The sequence below is a fragment of the Silene latifolia genome, chromosome 11 (genome assembly GCF_048544455.1).
Source record: "Silene latifolia isolate original U9 population chromosome 11, ASM4854445v1, whole genome shotgun sequence".
Taxonomy (NCBI): Eukaryota; Viridiplantae; Streptophyta; class Magnoliopsida; order Caryophyllales; family Caryophyllaceae; genus Silene; species Silene latifolia.
Window position 1 is genome coordinate 179,764,986 of NC_133536.1, and position 22,506 is coordinate 179,787,491.

Here is a 22,506-nt window from a genome sequence, read left to right on the forward strand (position 1 = left end):
TAATTGCCCTTTTTGTCTTTCGCAACTTAAAGAGGCCAATTGAGACAATTGAGTCTCCAAAATTTTGGTGTGAGCAAGGATATTGTTGATGGTAGTGTCTTTGGCTTGGCTATCTCTTTGCATTTGAGCAAATAAATCTTGTTGGCTCTTTTGCATTTGGAGGACCGCTTTTTGAACATTAAAAGCTTGGTCATTGGATTGATTGTAAGAGGGATGGTCTTTGAGTAGGGTTTCTCATTGGATGTGGGGTGTATGTGGGTTGAGGGTTTTGGACATTTTGGTTTTTGTATGAGAGGTTTGGATGGAATTTTGTGTTTTCATTGTAATAGTTGGAATAAGGGGTGCCATTCTTATATGCTTGGAAAGCATTCACTTGCTCATTTGTTCCTCTACATTTGTGTTGATCATGTCCCAAGGTTCCACAACTTTCACACACTCCATTTGGGATTGAAGATGTTGCCACCAAATCATTGACATGTTGTTTGGGTGATTGAGAAGCTTCATCAAGCTTGGCCATGGCTTTCTCAAATTTCAAGTTTATGGTGTCAATATGAGCACTTAGTTGGACACTCAATTGTGTGATGGAGTCAGCTTCATGTCTCGCTCTCCTAGTAGCTTTTATTGGCCTACTATATTGAGATTTATGGACCGATATCTCTTCGATCTTAGCCTAAGTTTGGTTGTCATCAACCTCGTTGAATCTTCCATTAGAACCCATGTTGAGCACATTCCTTGAATCTTCATACAAGCCATTCCAAAATTGTTGGACAAGGAACCATTCCCTTAGTCCATGATAAGGACAAGAGCGACATGTATCCTTGAATCTCTCCCAAGCCTCATATAGAGACTCTTCATCTCTTTGCTTGAACCCGGTGATTCGGGCTCTCAACATGTTAGTCTTCTCCGGATGATAGAACTTCTTGTAGAAGGCAAGTGTTAACTTCCTCCATGAATCAGTACCAAGATTAGCCTTGTCTAAGGTCTTTAACCATTGCTTTGCGGCTCTGATCGAGGAAAAAGGAAAAAATACCCATCGAATTTGGTCTTGAGTTACCCTCGTTTGAGAGATTGCATCACAATAGTCACAAAAAGTCCTCATGTGTAGATAAGGATCTTCACTAGGCATCCCTCCAAATTGACTTCTCTCAACTAATTGTATAAATGCATATTTGGCAATGAAATTACCGGTTAAGTGAGGTGGTGTTAGAGTACCATTTGGTAGGTTCTCCTCGGTTGGTACGGAATGAGATGAAAATTTAGGCATTGTGGGTTGATTTTGTGGTTGGTTTTGAATTGGGTTCTCCTCTCCTTCTCTTGCAAAAGGGTTGGTAAACTCAACACTATCCGATTGGATAACCCCAATGTCCACAAGTTCTCCAATACCCAAACTTGTTGAAGTCCCTCTAATGGTTCTTCTAATGTTGGTCAAGGTTCTTTCAATCTCGGGATCAATAGGCAAAAGTCTACCTTGTGATCTCCTAGACATGCAAAAATCAAACAACTAGAAAACAATTAAAACTACCTTGAGGGATATAACTTCCCCAAGGCTAAGAAAGACATAACTAAAAACAACAAATAACAATTCAATTGAACACTGTTCCCGGCAATGGAGCCATTTTTTATTCGGTTTAAAACTTTGTCGTCTAAGCTAACCAATCAAAACAATATTTATAAACTTAACTAACTACTCTTAGTAGAGTGGCAAGTAAAGGTCGGATCCCAAAGGACGGGTATTGAATCAAGTTATCGGTTGTAGAGAGCTATGTCTTAGGGTGTCACAAATTGGGTTGAGTTTGAAATTTGCAATCTAAACTACTTAACAATGAAATGTAAAGAAATGAAAGCAAAACAAAGCAAGTAAACAAATACGAATTATAAACAATTGATTAAGGCACTAGGGTGTCATGGGTTTATAGGGGATTCATGGTGGTGATCATACAAACATGTTTACATAGATGCAAGCAAATTATTGTTGTAGTGGAATCGAGTTAGTTTATGTCTTAAAATTCTAGGAAGATTTGGGTCCCGGAGCCAGGTCGGTTAAGACTTTATAACACCTACAAGTCGACTTAGTTTCTTCCTATTCAACTATCTGTATGGTCTAACAAGCCTTGAGTTAGTTTATATCTTACAAGTCTTGTTGAATGGATAAGAGATTCATGCAAGGTTGTCAATCAAGCAATTCATCAAGCATAACATGTGCATAAGTTGAAACTACAACAAGCAAGCAATCTTATGAAAACATATTAGATTAAGTATGTATCTACCCCCATGTTTAGTTCCCCTAATCCCCCCATTAACCCTGGCTAGAAGACTACTCACTCATGGTCATGGTAAACATGTTAATAAGGGTGTCAATCATACTAACAAGGTTAAACATGGTGAATGAGTAAAGCAATAATTAATTAAGCAAAAGGGTAAAAGAGATTATTAGGGATGTCAGCGGGGCGGATATAAGTGGGTACCGCCCCGCACCCGCCCCAGTTGGGGCGGGGATGAGTAGAACTTTGGCGGGTGGTGGGGCGGGTATGGGTACGAAAATTGTACCCGCCATGGGTAATGGGGCGGAGATGGATTTTGCATCTCACCCGCCTCATACCCGCCTACCCGCCAATCATTACAATAATTATTACGATTATGACAATGTTTTAAATCTTATTTAGTTATAATTAAGATATAATGTTAATAATAACTATTTTATAAAGTTTTTTACTAACTTCTTTGATGAAAAACTAAAATTATAAAGATAAATTCAAAAAAATGGAAATTAATAGTGATTAAGTCAACTTTTGCGAAAAAATTTATCGAATAAAAGGATGGTGTAGCGGGTTAATGGGTAAGCGGGGCGAGTACGGTTTTATATTTCCGCCTGTTGGGGCGGGGATGGTTTTGGAAACTTGTACCCGCCACGGGTGGTGGGGCAGGGATGGGTACGAGTTTTTCTTGGTGGGTACGGATAAGGGGGAGCCTATATCCACCACCGCCCCGCCCCAATGACATCCCTAGAGATTATACTAACTTAAGGATGATCCAAATAATAAGCAAAGAATAATAGAAGAATACTTGATGAATGATGAAAAGTTGTCAATTCTTCAATAAACCCCAAATAGTCTTCAAATTATCCAACTAATCTAAGAACACTTGGATGATTAAAGAGAGATTAAGATTTGATTAATATTGAATTGAGTAATTACAACATGATTACTAAGATCTACTAAACTATATTGGTAAATTAAATTGATTAAAACTTGATGATTAATCCCCTATCACAATGGGGTATTTATACTAAGTACAAGTATTAAGGTAACCAAGGGCTTAAATGACGATTAAGTCCCTAAGAAGAAGATTAACGCCTTGCAAGTCCCCAAGGAGCCTCACGACCTCCCTTCAATAGACGTTCATACTGCATAGAGAGCCACCCGGTATGAGTCTCGGGCCGCTCGGGCTACTTCTGGGACGCCCGGATCATTGATCAGCATAGTTTCTTCTTCTTTGACTGCCTCAAGATCCGTGGGGATCATTGAGGGGTCGTGGGGGTCTTCATCATTGTCCATTCTACTTGTTCTACTTACTTAGGCCTTTAGTTTCGGTTTTCTCCTTGTTGCTTGGTCGTTAGATGTAATCCATTTAGTTCCAAATTTCTCCATAAATGCAAGGTTAGCATTCCTCTCCTACCAAGGACATAAAACCTCAAATAATATGCAAAGTGGGAGGCTAAAGATAAGAAACGACCCTAATACATGCAAGAAAGCGTAGGAATGAGGCTAGTTCAGGGACTAAAAATGTGCAAATATGAGTCACATCAGCCGCGAAAATCATCGACCAAGAGTTTCCTACCTACATGCATCGAGCCAAAATGAGCAAGCTTTTAACTGTATTACCCATTTCATTTCCCTGTCATTACTTCTCCTCTCAATTTTCCATCTTTTGTCCCACCTATCACAACCCTCCGTCATTTATCATTTCTCTATCATTTCTTCACTTCTGAAAAAAAGGAAAGGTAACAACCAACGAACAATACCTACCTACCCCGTCACATCAACCAATCATTCCCCCACCAACTAGCCACCGCTACCAATCTGCCCACCGCCAACCAAGCCCCACTAAAACTCGCCCCCCAACAATTTGCCACTCTCACACAAGGACACCCACCCGTCTCTAACACACCCTACCACCACTCACACAAATTAACCCAGACCACGCCTAATCCTCCCTTTGTACCACCCACCATGCCACTCCTCTACCACGACATCCTCTAACCACCGCCATCAACTAACATAAACCCTAAAAAATTCAAATAAATTAAAATAATTATGTAAAAGAATACGTTAATTTCGGCAAGAAATTGTAATTAATGAATCAAATAACTCTTTAATAACGAAATTAGGAATTATAATTGAACATATTGATAAATTTGAGAGTATTTGTTATTATAATTAATAGAATAATGATAGCTTATAAAACAATATTAATGAATGTGAAAGAAGGTAAAACAAATAAAAAAACAAATTGTTCAATCCACAATATTTTTGTGTGTGTAAACCATCCGGTTTGGTCCGGATTTGAACCGGGTAGGACCATTAGGGCGGTAAAGCTCCCCCTCGTGAATTTTAACACTTCTGCGTTCCCATGGCTCGAACACGAGACTTCTGATTAAGCTAGAATAGCCCTTTATAATGCTTAGGAATGCAGTAGCTGGTCTAAAGAAGGCTAATTCGTTTCATTAGATTAAGGTAGAAGGATTAAAAATTCAATACGATAAGAAAATTCTTAGAATATTTAGGCATAAAGTTGTTATTACACCATGGCTAGATATTTATAGCCAAATGGTCTTGATTACCAAGCTAAGGACAGATTTATTTTCAATTAAATAAAACTACTTTAAAGTTGCATAACTCATAAATTTATCATTAATATATTTTTCTGTGACATATCTTAAAATTATGATGAAATAAATTATGAGACAAATTACTACTTCTGCTATTAATATTGTACTTAAATCGATTGGGATTGTGAGATGCATTTATGAAGAGTTACACCTCTTCAGAAATTCCGGTTTCAATTAATTAAAACCCGAGTAATTTAATTACTACCAACCTCCGTCATAGTTATTCGAACAGAAAACTATACCGTAATTCCGTAAATAATTATGTGAGTGTACACTCCGTACTTCCCGAACTCACATTATATTATTTAGAAATTACCCATCTACTAACCAATCTTAATTATGCTAAATGAACCGGTAATTACTCTTAAATCACCAACATTCCTCCCCCATTTAAGCGTAATTCAAGAATTTAAATAACCTAACAAACATACCAATTTATGCATAAATGAAAATGTCACGAAGATTGAATTTTCACATAGTGAAATTACACATTCCAAATATTCGAGTATCGGGGTGTGACTAAGCATTGAACCCTTTCTACCCATTTTGAATACATGAAGATAACTCACACATAAACTAATTTACTTCTAAAAATTACATAAACCGACACTTAATTACAAGCCTAGTGTCCCATATCTATTCATGAACATATCGGGAGTCAAACCCATACTCCCTTGAAGCGGTTGTACTTCATGTTCATATAGGTTGATTCTTTTCATCGTGTCCTTGCAAACACACTTTTTCAAAAGATCAACCTTACAACATGCAAGTCTAAGCACACACCTCGGGATATAAATTATTGTGTGCTTCAATCTCTTAACAATAGGCCTTCCACATTGAATTCAGCCTCTAACATTGTATTAGAGAGGAATTGGGTATCCTATCGCCAAAGATCTTATACGAGTTTTAGTCTCATCCCGTCAACCGACTTTATAACCGGTCAAGTCCCTAGTTGACCCTTTATGCAAATTGATCAACTAAAACTTGAGATCTCACAAAAGACAACCAAGATTATCCCCATTTATGATAGTCCATAAACCGTGTTATAGCAAACACCCTGGTGCACCGATATTCACTATCAAAATTCAAGGATGAAATTGGTCTAATACTTTTAAGTAATACCGTAGATTAATTAATTTCCTTAGCTACTTAGCCTTAACCGGCTATGCTAACACTACGCGTACTAACTCCAATGTCAAACTCACAATGCAAATTCGCTTCTTGGAAGTCCATATACTCATGATACTTTCCAAAGTAAAATACACTACCACTAGTAGAAAATCACCTTCTACATTTGGTACTTCAATTTGCAAAATACTATCCCTCTAAAACCGAAGGAAAAATGACATAGGACAAACCATAATTCGTGGTTTACTTTATACATTGTCACACTTGCTTAATCCTTTGCCAAAGATGAGTACTAGCTATACTAGTATACTTACACAACTTGTCAAACCGCAATAATTAAGCCCTTGTGAAAATCCGAGTAGTAACTCCACTTTTATTATTAAATAAAATGTCATACTCGACCTTTGAGAGTATTAACCCAATTATAATAATTATACTCTCACCCTTGATCCTAATACCAAGGATCATATTACCTCCCTCATGTTCTTCATAGAAGAACACGATGACAGAACCACTTTTTATAAGGTAATCATCTTTGATCTACACCAAAGATCGACTTGTCATTAATTCTACAACAAATGACAACTCCATAATACTAGATTATCAATAGTAATACATTTAATACTCTCAGTTTACCTCATACATGGCTAAACCACCATGACTTCATAATCTCACCATGGTTATTAAAAACCATCATTCCCGAGATTATATGATAAAATTAATTACATAAAATTGATGCATAGTAATATTATAAATTAACAATAACGACTATCATGATCATACCATAAGTCCATAATCGTAACATAATCATCAATTTCGTCAACAATGATCAATTTATGATAAACAAGACAGTTGCATGAAAGATTGACCATCATGACATAATAATAATGGATCAATGATTACAACAAAAACCAACTAACATAAGAATGTTCAAAGAATAAAGAAAACAACACATGATTTCAAATATAATAGTGCATCAAAATAACTACACTATCAAGTAAAATGAAAACATGTTATACACTTATTCTACCGTAATTCCCATCAAATAGGCATTTGATGACAACCATTTTACCATGGATAATACATACGGATAATTAATCTTAAAGACACCATGTATGATGAATCATGTATGGCAACAAGGATATCTTTTTTCTTTAGAGACATACACTATGCATAACATCATAACCAGATGAATTAATATACATAGCCAACAAATAATTTGAAATTCAAGGCCATGAATTAACTGTCTCTAAACATGAAACATGGATAATGAAATCCAACTCCTCCAATATCAAATATAAACGCACAAATCTTGTAATTGTAATCAGGAGTATAATTAAATCTCCAAGAATAATAAGTTAGATGGAACCGGTTTACATGAAAACGATAAAAACTACATTATGTAGTCACCATCCTGAAATAACTACCATGTCATATTGTCATTATATATGTAAACCACAAATATGATGAAAACTGGGTACATAAAATTCACGTTTCATATCAAAATTGTCAAGGAAAGTCATCCATAATTCCATATTTACCATGAATCCATGATGCAATAAATATACCATGTTTCCACTATAATCATGCTTCCACTAAAACAGAGGAAACATCTGATGATAAATGTAAGCAAAAAGTTCCATGCCCACTTCAATGTCCGGATAACAGACTAATTCCAAACACAAAAAGCAATGGACGTTGGAGATGTTCATTTAGTGATTAACATCACTTTTAATATCATATCCATCAAACATCACATTAAATATAGAAATAATGTAGGAAACATATCTTATAGGCAGTGGTGTTCTCGACTCATTGTCATGAATCTGTAACCAAACTTCTCACGTACGAATCTGATCAACATTATCATCCCCAATTATCTATATTCACGAACTTGCGAATCAACCATTGCATCAACACCAGATTTTAACATCGTCGTCTCACGTACCCGTATAATAATTATCACAATGCAGAAATTATTCTTAAGAATCCTTCATTGTCATTCCTTGACATTCGTCATCTTGACAAATTTCGAAATTATTCTATTAGATTGTTAGATATTTGAGTATGCACGAATAAGGATTGCCAATAATAACACCGCACCGAATCGACTCCGCTTTCCTAATTGTTACTTTTATTACATTCGTTATTACTACTGTTACTTTCACTACTCTTAAATCGATTGGTTAGCTAATTGTTCATATATACTTTCTTTTGTTGTTATTATTGTTAATTTTATAACATTCGTTATTACTGCTGTTACTTTCACTACTCCCGCCGTAATTATTGTTACGTAATTATTGTTAGTTTCACTATTGCCGCATTAATATTGATAATTTCACTACTCTTGTTGTTACTTCTATTACTTTTACTACTCCCGCTCGCTGCTAATATTGTTACTTTGACTATTCATATGAGTGATTACTATCATATTACTTTATCCAATGTTACTACAATTTTTTTTTCACTACTAACAGAATTATTTATACTCTTTAGGCATGCAATTTTAAGAAGCTTGTATATTTACATAAACTAGTTGTTCCTCCGCGAGCGATGCGCGCGGAGTTCCAAGGCTCATCTCCGTCTTTTTCAAACTATAAAGCTTGCGTATAATTCAGAAAGGATTATTGTATAATATTTTCTTTACAAACAATTGTCTTAAGTACAATCCAAGGCGATAACAGAAAAGGACACGAGCTTTCCAGCGCTCCTAAATTTAGGATTCCCAGATAATAAAAGTCTGCATATAAGCTCCAAATCAACGCAAGAAAAATGTAGTGCTTCCACCTTTAAAAAACTCGTCACACCGAGTGGTACATAAGCGTACAACAAATTTCTCCTATTATAACAATCAATATCAGTGACATGAAGTTTCTACTTAAGTTTGAAGAGATCTATAGGAGAGAAAATTTACAGTTATATATAACTCATAAGCATAAGCTCTACTCATATCAAGTCTAGACCTCAACTGCAAACGAAAGTGGCAGGGCATCAGAGACCAGTACTTCTTTTTCAAGATTAAAAACGAAAAGTGATGGCCTCTCCTGAGTTTGCTTTGCTGCTTGGTTGTTCTATTAGAAATGGAAAAAAAAAAGCAACAAATAAAGGACTTAAATCTTTGGTCTTCAGCTTGACGCCATAATAGCTACAAATATATCGTTGGTTGGTCGTGGTCCAATATGCGCTCCTGTCAATGAAAAACAAATATTCTTTAGAATGTGTTTGATAAATGTCGGACTGTCAGTGAGAAGCATAACCATAGGCTTAACATCTAATTTATTAATTGTCTGCAAGAGCAAATAATCTAGGAAAAGGAAAAGATCATGGGTTTAAAATTGTAATGGTAGAGACGTAAAGAGTTTGAAAGTTTGTGATTCAATATTAAACAGACGCCACGCATACTAACGACAAATTCATGAAAATGATAAGTCGACTTTAATGGTTTCAACTTCTGATCATTGTACAATCTCTTCAACCTATAAATATAACTAAAGGAGATGATTGAATCTGAACTATACATAAGTCGCACAAACTTGCAGTCCTAAGTCGCACAAACGTGAGCAAACTCGGTGGTCGGATAAGCAAGAACCACAAATGTGAAAGCAGCCTGAACAAAAACAAAACACATAGAGTTTTCCCTCCTTCCCCGTCTCTCCCACTCTCCCCCCCCCCCCACCACCACCACCTTCTCTCTCTCTCTCTCTCTCTCTCTCTCTCTCTCTCTCTCTCTCTCTCTCTCTCTCTCTCTCTCTCTCAACGCTCTCTCTCTCAACGCTCCACCCTCTTTCTCCTTCCCTCCTAAGTACACTAATTCTCCTATGAAACGATCTCATAATAATCTTATTATTATAAGACCTTCTATATAGGAAGTACTCCGTAATTCTTTCATTTCATTTAATTTTTCTTTGAGGTCTTTATTTCATCGGTCCGTTGCTCAGTATACTAAGTTGAACGAGTAGGTTTATTCTACACTTTCAAACACATTCCCACTGTCAGCCACAAGATTTTAACAATTTATTCATCCAGGTTCATTCTACATGAACTCTAGTAAAAAAAATGACTTTCGACTTTTCAACTCTGATTATAACCAATAGCATATCTGACATATGCAATGTCAATTCCACCCACCTAACCCAATTTCTTTCATTATAATAGAAACTATGTCAACAAAAACACAAAATCCTGGTAACAGTATAGATCAATAAAGCGTCAAGGTATCATGCAAAAAACAACCATTTGGTTTAGAAACTGTTACTCACGAAAGCAAAGAAGGACGTCATTGACCAAAATCATATAGGAAGAATGCCCTAGACACCTTCTATGATATGCTCTATAAGATAAGAACCTCTGTTCCCTAAATACTTATATGCTTCATTAATAGTATTCACTTAATTATCCAACTTACCCGCCTTATTGTAATACCCCGTAATTTGATAAGTATTTATAAGAATAATTTGTGTAATTATAATAATTACATAAAAGGCATTTATATTAATTATTGAAAATAAGACGATAATTAATAATAAAATAAGTAAGCGAGACGAGAATTGGTTGAGTGGCAATTGACTCTTGGGCCGTGCACCATGGGGCCGGTTTTGGAGTAGCTATAGTGGCTTGGATTGTATGTTGATCGAGAATTGTTATCGGGATTGAATAATAATAGTAAACTTACCTTAAAGACGTATTTTCTAATTTGAGCAAGCTTTGGCTTGACCTACCTTATATAAGGAAACGATATATCATCTAACCTATGATAATAAATCTGAAAAATCACATTAAAGAGATAAGAGAGACCTAGAGAGGAACAAGGAGGAATTAACAACGATATTCGCTACGAGGTAAGATCGATACTTAATTAAATTGCTTATTCATAAATCTTATGCACCGAGTATCAAAGACCACCGTATACCACCCTATCAACCACCATGAAGTCGTGACTTTGACCCTAGGCTAGCACTGAACCACCATGACTCCGTCTGACCTTTCTCTGACCGTCGTTGACTTGACCTTGGTGGTTATTGGGGCGTTTAAAGGTGGTGGGTCTGGTTGTAGCCGGTTTAAAACATGGGAATCGAACCCTAATTTGAACCACCAATCGGACCTGACTTGATCTGGGTAGGGTTGGTATGGATGATAGAGGTTGGGTCGACCCTTGGGAGGGTGTCGTGGTGGCCGTAGGTGGTAGGGGCCGGAAATTCGAGAACAGAGGAGGAGTTGCTTGTTGTTGTTGATGGCGACTTTAGGGGTTGTTGTGGTGGTGTTGTTGGGTCAAGCGAAAGGAGGGACCACCCCTGGAACCACCATGGGTCAGTGGTGACAACGGTGGTGGCTATAGGTGGTGTGGTTTGGTGTATATGATGGTGTCAGGTTGAATTGGTCACGGGTTGAAGGGGAGTGCTGCTGGGTTCAGCTAGGGTGTGGCTATGGCAGTGGTGTGGTATGGTGCTGCCGGTGATAGGTGGTGGTGGCCAGGTGGCAGAGCTAGTAGCAGGTGAGGTGAGGAAAGGCAGTAGTCATGGCTAGGTAGGGAGTTGGTGGTGGGTTCGAATTGGTTTTGGGTAATGGTGATGGGCCGAGGGGAAGAATTTGGGTGAGTGGTGATGTCAGGTTTGAGTCGGGTTTATCTTTATTTGAGTCGTGATTAAATAATTAATAATCATTGAGTCGGGTTTCTAAGTTGGGTTTGAGTCGGGTCTTGTAACTTACAAAGCGGTTTTTAAATATCGTAACCTTATGGATAATAATAATAATAATAATAATAATAATAAATAATTAAATTTAATTATTAGTTAAAAGAGAATAACGGATTGATTATCGTATAATTATTATTATTTCTTTAGGTGATCTTTTGTGAGACGATTATACTATTTGGACTCGGGTGCTTCATTTGTTGTGAGCTGCTTATTGGATTTGCTTGACCGGTAGGAATATCCTACTCAACCTTGTGTTATGTTCTTGTATGTCTGAGTTATGTTTACATTGCATATTATATTAAATGTCATGATTGATGTCATTGTTATTTATACCGCTGCAATTATTATTGATAAGTTATATGAGTATTGTGATGAGTTGTGCATAGCAAGAGAGATGCTACTGCCAGTTGTGCGTAGCAAGAGAGTTGCTACTGCCAGTTGTGCTTAGTACGGAGGGTACTACTACCAGTTGAGCATGGTAGAAAATTATTAATGCCGGTTATATAGTTGAGCATAGCGCAGTGTTAAGGGAGTTGTGCTACTGCCAGTGAAATCTTTGATTTATTTACGGTATGGGTGGATGAGTTGGCAATGGTTGTATATCGGTTGGTTGTGCTACTGCAGTTGTTTATTTATATTGAGTAATTATTGTTGCTTAGTTTATTCTTACTCAACCTCGTTGTTGACAGTGTATTCATGAACACCTGTGATGAACCGTAACAGGGAAGCAGACCTGGAAGGTATTTGAGACTAGCTTAGTATTATATTTACTTTGAGAAGAAATGAAAATATGTATAAGTCATTTGAGTTTAATTTATTTAAATTATCTTGGTTTGCTAAACTCTTTTATTCACTACCTCGGACATTCCGAGATGGTAACGCTCTCATTTACTTGGGGGCCTAACTAAAGGCTCCTGAATAAATGGAGGTGTTACACTTATACTGTGGACCTGTGGTTTAAGATTCGTAAGATCATTGTCTTGGCCCTTGCCTCACAATATTTCCATATTCATGTCAAGTAACATCTATATAATATAAATATCACTTTTCAAATTAAATAACAGTAATTGAGTTTTTTTCACTCAGAAGTGTCTTGTAAATATCCCTACGGTGGTTGGTATAACATGGTTTTACCGTTAACAATACCAAACACCGAGTCAGCCAACCAGCATAAACTTGCACCTTTGACATAGAAATTTGATACACAGACGCAATTTGTATAAACCTAAGACACCGTAATTTTGAATAGAGTTAGATTGTTCATTCTAGATCAAGTTACTTCATATTTGGATGAACTTCAAGTCGTTCTGTGAGTCAGTTCAGAAATATGGGAAATAGAAAAAGGTGGCACACCTGTTAAGCAAAGTGACGTTGCACTATTTTAACCATTTATTCCCTGGAGCTCGAATTCATGTTGTCCTAACCAAACACCGGACAATAATGACATGATTAGTTTGTGATAACAAGCTTTGGATCATGTTCAAATCAATCAGATGTGAGGTATAGAGTCAATAATCAAGTACCTCCAAAGCAATTCACTTCCTAGCTTAGCATAGTTCAGCTTCTGAAGAAATGTACAAACAAATACTGTTCATCTTGATTAGAATAAGAATACATTTTTGTTTACTTGATTCCTGCGATTTATTATGGTCTATCTTAATTCATTTTATTTTATCTTAATTCAGTTTAGCAAAGCGATTCATTATGGTTATATCTTAATTCACTTAAGAGGAAGCAAAATAATTATCTATCTTATAAGATCTAAGGTCAACATTTCAGACATCATCTTTAGGAATGAAGATTGCAGTTCACTCTTTTAAGTCACCATCTCTAAATTTTGGGTAAAAATAATTTAAATGTAAAACGTTACCTCATTTACACTAAACACGCCCAAATATAGACCACTCTTTTAGGACATCCAAGCTTGATAGCATTCATCCGTCTTGCACTGGTATTGTTGGTTCAACCCGTCTATTTTCTTTTCATATTTGGTCGACAGTTTCAAATGAATGCCTTTATCCTGATACTAAGAACCAACACAGTCAGAACACCATATTAAGTAAACATTTAACTTTCAAAACTAAATATGAAGGTAACCTCAACAAAGCCAAACACAGACGCTCTCCCTCCCTTTCCCTCTCCAAACCTCCACCTCTCAATATGAACATGACCAAGCACAACTCTCTATACCTCCTTCTCCCCATCCATCCATGCCTCTCTTACTCCATCTCCATCTCTCAATCTTAATATGAAAACCAAGCACAAACTCTCTACACCTCCCTTCTTTCCCCTACCTACATTCCCCTATCTCTTTTTCTCCCTTTCTCCCACCCTGTGGCTGTCTTCCTTCCCCCTACATCTGTTTAAGAAAGCATCAATGATGGACACGCCATACGTGATAAGGCAATTTCAACCAAGCACACACTTAACCATCAAAATCAAATACCCAGATAAATAATTGTTCTAAATTAAAGAGAAAAAATTGCTCTAAATTTCAAGTATTAGGCGAGTTTTGTATAGAGACATGTTCAAATATTCAGATGCAAAGCAGACACGGTTCAAATTAAAGAAATGTAGATGCGTGCGTAGTTGCGTACTAGTGCTGAATACACTATTCAAGGGTAGAAAAGAGAATGTGAAAGATTAAAACACGACTTGCGACTTCTGTGAGAGAACTAAATGAAGAATCACAACCGGGAACTACAACCCGAGTTATTCAATGATAACATGGGAATAACAACTGGGAAATGTATTCAGAGGTATTTAACTGAGAAAGAGTATGAAGAAACTCGTTTTTATGTGCTAAGGAACTGTGGAGAATTTTTTGAGTCTTTTGAAAAGTAAGTTAGTTCTTTATCATTACTTAACTGGTTTTTAATTATCAATTTAGATCAAAGTTATAGGTAATACATAACTAAAACATGCTTTTGGTATTTATAGGGAATTTGAGATACATATCAAACTCAGATTTCCTGATGTCACGTCCTCTGATGATGTTTGGACAAAACATGACAAAAGTTTTCCGAAATGAAGTGATGATACATTTTCTTTGAAATTAAACTACACATTTGAATTTCTTATAAAATATTGAAAAGAATATAACACCTTAATTAACATTTTGTTTTATTCATGGATTCATAGATGGAAGGATCCTCTAATAATAGCTTTAGCATTGGGTCCTAGTAACATGGTGAAATCTTGGAGACGGTATTCCAGCAATGGCTATAAATTTCGAGCATTTAAGGAGGGAGTTGATGTTTCAAAATCTACCTTAAACAATGGGGTTTCTGTGAATTCAACAGAAGGGTTAGACTACTATGGAACCCTAAATGAAGTAATTGAGCTTTCTCATTATACCGAGCAAAGGGTTTATAGGGTCATATTATTTAAATGTAATTGGTTTGATAATTCCCCACAAGGACTTAGTATCCATAAGGTTTACGGACTTGTAGATATAAACGAGAAAAATAAACTTCATGGACATAACCCATTTGTGGCAACTTTTCAAGTCGATCAAGTTTTTTATGCTCCTTATCCAACCATTAAGAAAGGTAATCAAGGTATTCAGTGGTCCGCGGTTTTTAAAACCAAGGCAAGATCACAAGTTGATGCTCCTATTGAAGAAAGTATCTTTCAAGAATATGTGGTTGTGAATGATCACTCAATTTCACCAATTTTGGTAAAAGATATAGAGGATGAAGATGAATACGAAGTGGTTGTGGAAAAAGGTCAAGAGGAATATGACCAGGACGTCGGAGAAGAAGGGGATGAAGATGAACTTCAAGAACTTATTAGAGACGAAAATGAGGAAGAAGTAGGACTGCTTTTTTCATATGATGAACCTGTTTTGATTTGTAGTGACAGTGATAGTGAGGAGGACTAGTTGTAATTGTACAATTATTAATCCATTTGTAAAAAAGTTTGAGTTTTAAACATTCAATAAAATTTGCATTGTTTATATATAATTAGTGTTTGTTTCCGTTGTTTATATATAGCCTGCAGAAATGGTTGATTTGCACTAACGATTTTACTTTGGACTAACAATTTGCATTGTTTTTAAGCAGTGAATATGCCGAATTTTTTTCGACGCATGATAGGGAGTGATAGTGGTGGATCTCGTCGTGATCAGGAGAACGAGGAGGCTGAGGATGATGACCCTAGAGCTCCAACAGAGGAGCAGGAGGGCATGCAGGTGATTCTCTCATAGGACCGTTCTCGGCGAGGTCGTTATTGGTAAGTTTATGTTAATTTTTTTTTAAAACTTTTATGAATTTATATATATATATATATATATATATATATATATCATTTACATAATAATGTTTTATTTTCAAATATTTATGTGTTTTTCAGGTGGGCTGACTCGGTGATCAAGCAATATGTTACTTGGTTGTTCACCCGTAACCTCGGAGATGAGTACTTCACTAGGTGGGGTGAAGCGAGCCAAGCACAACGTATGAAGATGTGGAATTATTTTGTGGTAATTAATTTGACACTTATCTATAATTATGTATTTCAATAATAATTTTCTTAAGTATATAATAATTTTCTTAAGTTTTATATAACTAATTTTACACTTGCTTTTAAAACAGACTCATGTAAGATCCGTCGATCATGGCTATGATCCTAGGCCTGAGTGGCAGACTAGGGTAACAAGGCGGATTACCTCTCTTATTAATGGATTGAAGTATAATAAGAAAAAGCCAGATTGGGTGTCTGATACTTGGTGGGAGAACCTTAAGACAAGGGAGGAAACGATCCCGATTTTGCCACACACTCAAGGTAAATCGGAGGTCGGCTGCTAAAGATGAGAAAGCATTGGAGACCCATACTCCTGGTCGGAAGAGTTGTTCCGATGCTTTTAAGGAATTGGTGAGTATTGTTTATATTGCTTTTAAAAAGTGGTTAATATAAATGATTGGCGAATATACTTGGTTTTACTTGTTTTCATGCTACTTTCAGGGTGCAGAGGCCACTCCGTACAAGTTGTTTTAGAAGACAAAGAAAAATAAGAAGGGCGAGTGGGTTAATCCTCGAGCTGCTGAGATAGACGTAAGTTATTGTATTCAATTTAATGTTTATTTTCATAAAACGGTAATATCTTTCTTAGAAAGAGCGGTAATATCTTTTTTAGAAAGATAGGTAATATATATATATATATATATATATATATATATATATATATATATATATATATATATATAGAGAGAGAGAGAGCGAGAGAGAGAGAGTGAGTTAGGCGTTGGTTTATATATTGAATTGGTGCTGGGTCTTTTTCATATATTTAATTTAAAGAGTTTAGATGAGTTAGACGTTGGTTTTACTTAATAATCATTTGTCAAACTCGTTTTATGAATCAATACTTTTTATGCGACGGTTTCTGTTAGTTTTTGGAAATCAGTCTGAAAACCCTTGATAAGTTTGGAATTTGAGAAAAACACGTTAGATATAAATTGTAGCTAAGACTCATGGGGTTCCAATTCAATTGGCCTTGCATCAATTCGAATTTTCTGGAATTAGTTATTCATTTTATACCGAGTCTGCCATGAGGAGGAAAATCAGGAAAAGTCGTGTTTGTTCTTTAAATTGATATTCCTATTAAGTTATGATGAGTCTAGGTTATGTGCATGATTAATTGACTGAGTAGATGGTAATTATACATAATTATGTTATGTAGGTGATGGATAAGTGAAGGATCATAAGTGATTGCTTGTGTGTGCTTGGATTGCGAAAAGGTAGGGAAATACACTTGACTTATTATCGTTGATGTTGAATTGTGTTGACTTGTTTGTGTTTCGTATGACCAAACCGTGAACGTTGACTTGCTTCGTGGCTGTTGATTTACGTTATGATTCATATACTGGAAGGTGATTGACTGAATTGATCGTATTGAGTATGTTATCACAACATTTGGTAACCGGCATGATTTTATGATTGATCAGTTCAAAGATATATATATATTGTGTTGCATTAATTTCTTTTGAGCATTCATATGCATTGGAGATGGAGGATGTTGTGGTGATGTGGTGTGGTGAAGATGATGTTGTGATAAGGCCCGGGCGGGTTCTGCAGACTTGCCCTGGTGTCCTCAACAAGCGGAAATGGCGGATCGGCTACGGTCGATATATAGTCTACCGGGATCGGTATGGCTGGGTGTTCCGGGTTATGAGATATGAGTTGAGATGGAGATGGAGGTGACGGAGGAGCATGCATATCATATTTTGTTGTTTCATTGTATTCCCTACTCAACCTCGTGGTTGACCACGTGTATTCGTGAACACCGTGACGATCCAAATATTGGGGAGCGGGCTTGACAGTTTATGAGATAGGCTGGGAGCTTGATGGGCGTGAGACACTGGATCAGAAGACTTAGTAGCTAGATCATCATTTAGAAGACTTTCACTTTCATTTATGTTAGTTCCTTGTAATTTGATGTAAAAGAGGTTTTGTAATAATTAAGTTAAAGTAATTATATATTTTGCCTTGGAGTTTAATTTGTTATTCACTACCTCGGAAAACCGAGATGGTAACAGTCCGGTTTATTAGGGAATGTCTTGCTAAAGGCTCCTTCATAAATCGGGGTGTTACAAAGTGGTATCAGAGCGAACGATCCTCAAGCCTAAACCAATGAACCCAATGAACGTAGGATGTGTCTAAATAAAATGAACCCCTGCGAATAAACTGTTAGGAGCTCACAGTGCGGTTAAGAAGGCGCCCTTAATACGTGCTCTTTTGCCCTCTCAGTTTTGAACCAGGTAACCTGAGAGAAAATTGAGTGAATGGGGTAGTTAGAAGGAAAACCTTGGATATAATCGAGTTGATGTATACCTTGAGACCCATATATTCTAACCATTCTGCAGGACAACGTCACGGTAAGTATTTTGTATGAATGACGACGTGATCATATGATATTGTGGAGATGAGAAATAAATTTTCGTGTTCAGATTGATAATCAATGAAGTGTTGGATTGTGGTAATCGTGAGCGTGAAAATAATTGCGAATTGATGATATTTATCTGGATGGATGTGAATGACGTGTTGATAGTGCTATTATGTCTAGTGATATGCGGTTATGTGATCCCGAAGCCATGCTAGTATAGTATTGTGATAGTAATCAGAAACACTATTGAATTGCTTGTTTCTAGTCATAGCAATCGTGATTTAGATGTAAGGAGTAGATCGAGATGCGAAGGGATTTTATGGGATAGATGTTTACGTAAGTACAAAGTGTGAGATTTAAGTTGGGATGGGTTAGTATACATAGTATGTTCATAAGAGCTTGTAACATAGTAAAGAATGACCTAGTGCTGAAACTCGTTTTGTTTGATTTTACTCTTTAATTGACCTTACTGCCATTTCTTTTCTGTTTATTGCCTATGGATGAAAATTTTATGAGAGATAGCCTCGTGAGTTAGTGTTCATTTGGCGTTGGTTTCATGCTTATAGGATATACTAGTTTAGGACCCGTGCAAAGTTGCACGGGCATATAAAAAAAGTTTTTTAATAATATTTTAAAATTTCAATTTGTTGTTATAAATATTTAGGGCGTCTTAAAACAAATGGGGGCTCGGTACACCACAGAAAAATGAGGTTGCAAATATGAATGCACAAGTGTACTATAGTCCACGGTTTTTATTGGCTTTCATCTATAAAGCTTGTAAAGTCGGTGACCAAAACAGGAGGCCCGATTCCCGTGCCCGTAATTACCCAGGGCCTAGACGCCCCTGATAATATAATATTAGTTTAAATATATGATATCAAACACACAAAAATACATTAGAAGAACTCACTTGAAAATCAAAACAAAATAATTAAAATGGACTCCTACAAAAGGCCATCCTATGAAGATATATAATATTTAGGCCATGTTTTTTTTGACATAATTTCAGTTTTTATAAGTTTAGTTTAGCTCCATGTATTAAGTTCAGTTCAGTTTTGCTTCATTAACTCGGCTTAGTTCAATTATTATTATTATTATTATTATTATTATTATTATTATTATTATTATTATTATTATTATTATTATTATTATTATTATTATTATTACTACTACTACTACTACTACTACTACTACTACTACTACTACTACTACTACTACTACTACTACTACTACTACTACTACTACTACTACTATCTAATATTCTTACTATTATTATTATTATTATTATTATTATTATTATTATTATTATTATTATTATTATTCTTATTATTTTTTATAAAAGGATGCGCGCAGCTTTCATTAAAAGAAAAATAAAAGTTTACATGAAATTGGTGGAGAGCCGAGAAACAATCTGGGCTCCCACACCCTTAACAACAGCAAAGCTAAGTTTAGTAAAAATATAAGCGACCACCCGAGCTCCTGCATCCTGAGATACCGAGAATTTCTGGATCCGCTTGAGCAAGGAAACAGCATCCGAACCCAGCTCCCCAAGTGATGAGAGAGAGAAGGGAAGAAATATAAAATAAAACTTTAATCATAAACTTGTCAGTATCTTATTTAACAACTTGAGGTCCCGTTATTGGGTTTATATAGTCGGCATAAATTCTCATTTAAGATAAATATATTCGTCTTATCTTTAAGATAGGTTAAGTCTTATGTACGGAGTATAAAGTGGGGTGTTACTTGATCGGTTTTATTTTTAAGACAGATGTATGAAAGACCTATTTGTGTAGTCGGTTGAACTCTTAAAAGGATTTTAGATTCTTATGACCGAATTAGTGGGATGTATAGTTGACACAATAAGTCTTGCTTTAGACGGTCTGAAATAAGACGGATCAAATGTCACCATTTTTTTAATAGAATGTAATCATTTAATGACAAAATATTATAATTAAAAATGTCATTTTTTATCCTGAAAATAATGGTAATATTTGATGAGAAAATAGTACTCACTTCCAATACCTATGTTTACCCCATTTCAATAAAATACTCCACCCATATATTAGAGAAATGGGGCAAACATTGTTATTTGGAGGGAGTAACATTTTATCGTAAAATGACTATATTTGGTCCATCATATTTCAGACGGGAAATAACCCGTCTGAAATAAGAATCTGCGTAGATAAATATATCCGTCTTATCCATAAGATGTGTTAAGTCTTATGTATAAAGTGGGGTGTTACTTGATCATTTTTATTTTTAAGACAGATGTATGAAAGACCTGTTTGTAGAGTCGGTTGGACTCTTAAAAAGGATTTTAGATTCTTACGGCTGAATTAGTGGGAGGTATAGACGTATAGTAGATACAATAAGTTTTGCTTCATTCAGTCTGAAATAGGACGGATTAAATGTCATCATATTTTTAATTGAATGTAATTATTTAATGACAAAATATTATAACTAAAGTTGTCAATTTTTATCCTGAAAATAATGGTAACATTTTATGAGAAATAACTATATTTGGTCCATCTTATTTCAGAGGGGTTAATAACCCGTCTGATATTAACCAGTCTAAAATAAGAACATGTGTAGTAGATATAATCAGCCATATGAAAATGGGTAAGACGGGAAATAATGTGGTGGGCCTGGGCCATGATATTAATAGTAGGTTTTAATATGAGAATGGGTATGACAATGTATAGTATAGGGTGGAGGAGATAGGCGGGAAAAACAAAATTAATTGGTTTGTGTTTTATTATTTTATATAGATGGATTAGGAGTAATAAATATTTTAGTGGGCTGTGGTCAGGAAGTTCCTGTGCAGTGATGTTTCGACCAACGATTTTGTAAAAATCCTCATTTAAATTGTATTAATAATTTTTGCATAATTCCAACTCCATTGTTCAGAAGATTCGCATATGTTTTCAAATTGATAAGCCACGAAAATTCTTGATGTCTCTATATTAAATGGTAAGTTTTGCAAACTGACCCAAGTTTCGGACCAATTGTTGTCACATACTTGTTTGGACCAACTGAGTTGTAGAATCCTTTAAAAATTGAATTCTTGAGCTTTGGACCTCATTCTTTTTCTCACGAATTATTAACTCTCTGTATATTATAAAAAGTAATATAACTCAAGTTTTCGTTGAACGGTTATTTATTCGTGATTTTTTTGGAAGTTACAACGTGAATCATAACTTTTAAAATGTGAATGCTATGTTGAGTTTTCATGCAGTTGTTCGATTATTTCATGAGCCTTATTAATGTGAAATTATAGTGTCCTTATATGATGATAGTAGCACACATATTCATTGGTTATGTATCTTAACTAGTGATAAAAAAAAATTAAAGTTTAGTTTATAACATTGTTGGCATGATAGTATGAGTGAAATTGAATAGCTTAATTTGATTCTTAATCGAGGGTGAAATATTTTATACGAGTCCAGTTGTTTGCATATTTTATGCTTGGCATGTTATAATATCTCTGGTGTGTTCATCATATTTGTATAGTGGTCGGATATATATAAATATAAAACTATATTGTCATATCTTGGTAAAGTTGGTGGCGTTAAATGTTAACTTGATTGTTCTAATATACTCGCATGAATATTTATAATAATTATGTTCAAATGTTTACACATGGATGGTAGTAATGAGTATGTCTAAATGTTCATACATGTAGGATGTCATCTGAGTTCTAATGTCTTTTATGCGAGTCTCATGTGCCTATAGTTATACTTATTACTTTCATTGCATTAATTTATTTCAATTGAACCTAAACTTATGATATGATAATAAAATAGTGTTGTTGCTCCTTATTGGATATGTTCATAGTTGTATTGTCATGAAATGCTAAGGTGATTGTTGCAATTGTCACGATATTTGAAATATAGTTTGATATAGTTACGATATAGTTA

General features: G+C 35.4%; 1 non-coding gene across 1 annotated transcript; it reads left to right on the top strand.

Annotated features, from left to right (window-relative positions):
- The first annotated feature begins 785 nt into the window (after positions 1–785).
- Positions 786–892, top strand: LOC141616055 (small nucleolar RNA R71). Its single transcript, XR_012530433.1, has one exon. It is a non-coding gene; the product is annotated as a small nucleolar RNA R71 (small nucleolar RNA).
- The last annotated feature ends 21,614 nt before the right edge of the window (positions 893–22,506 follow it).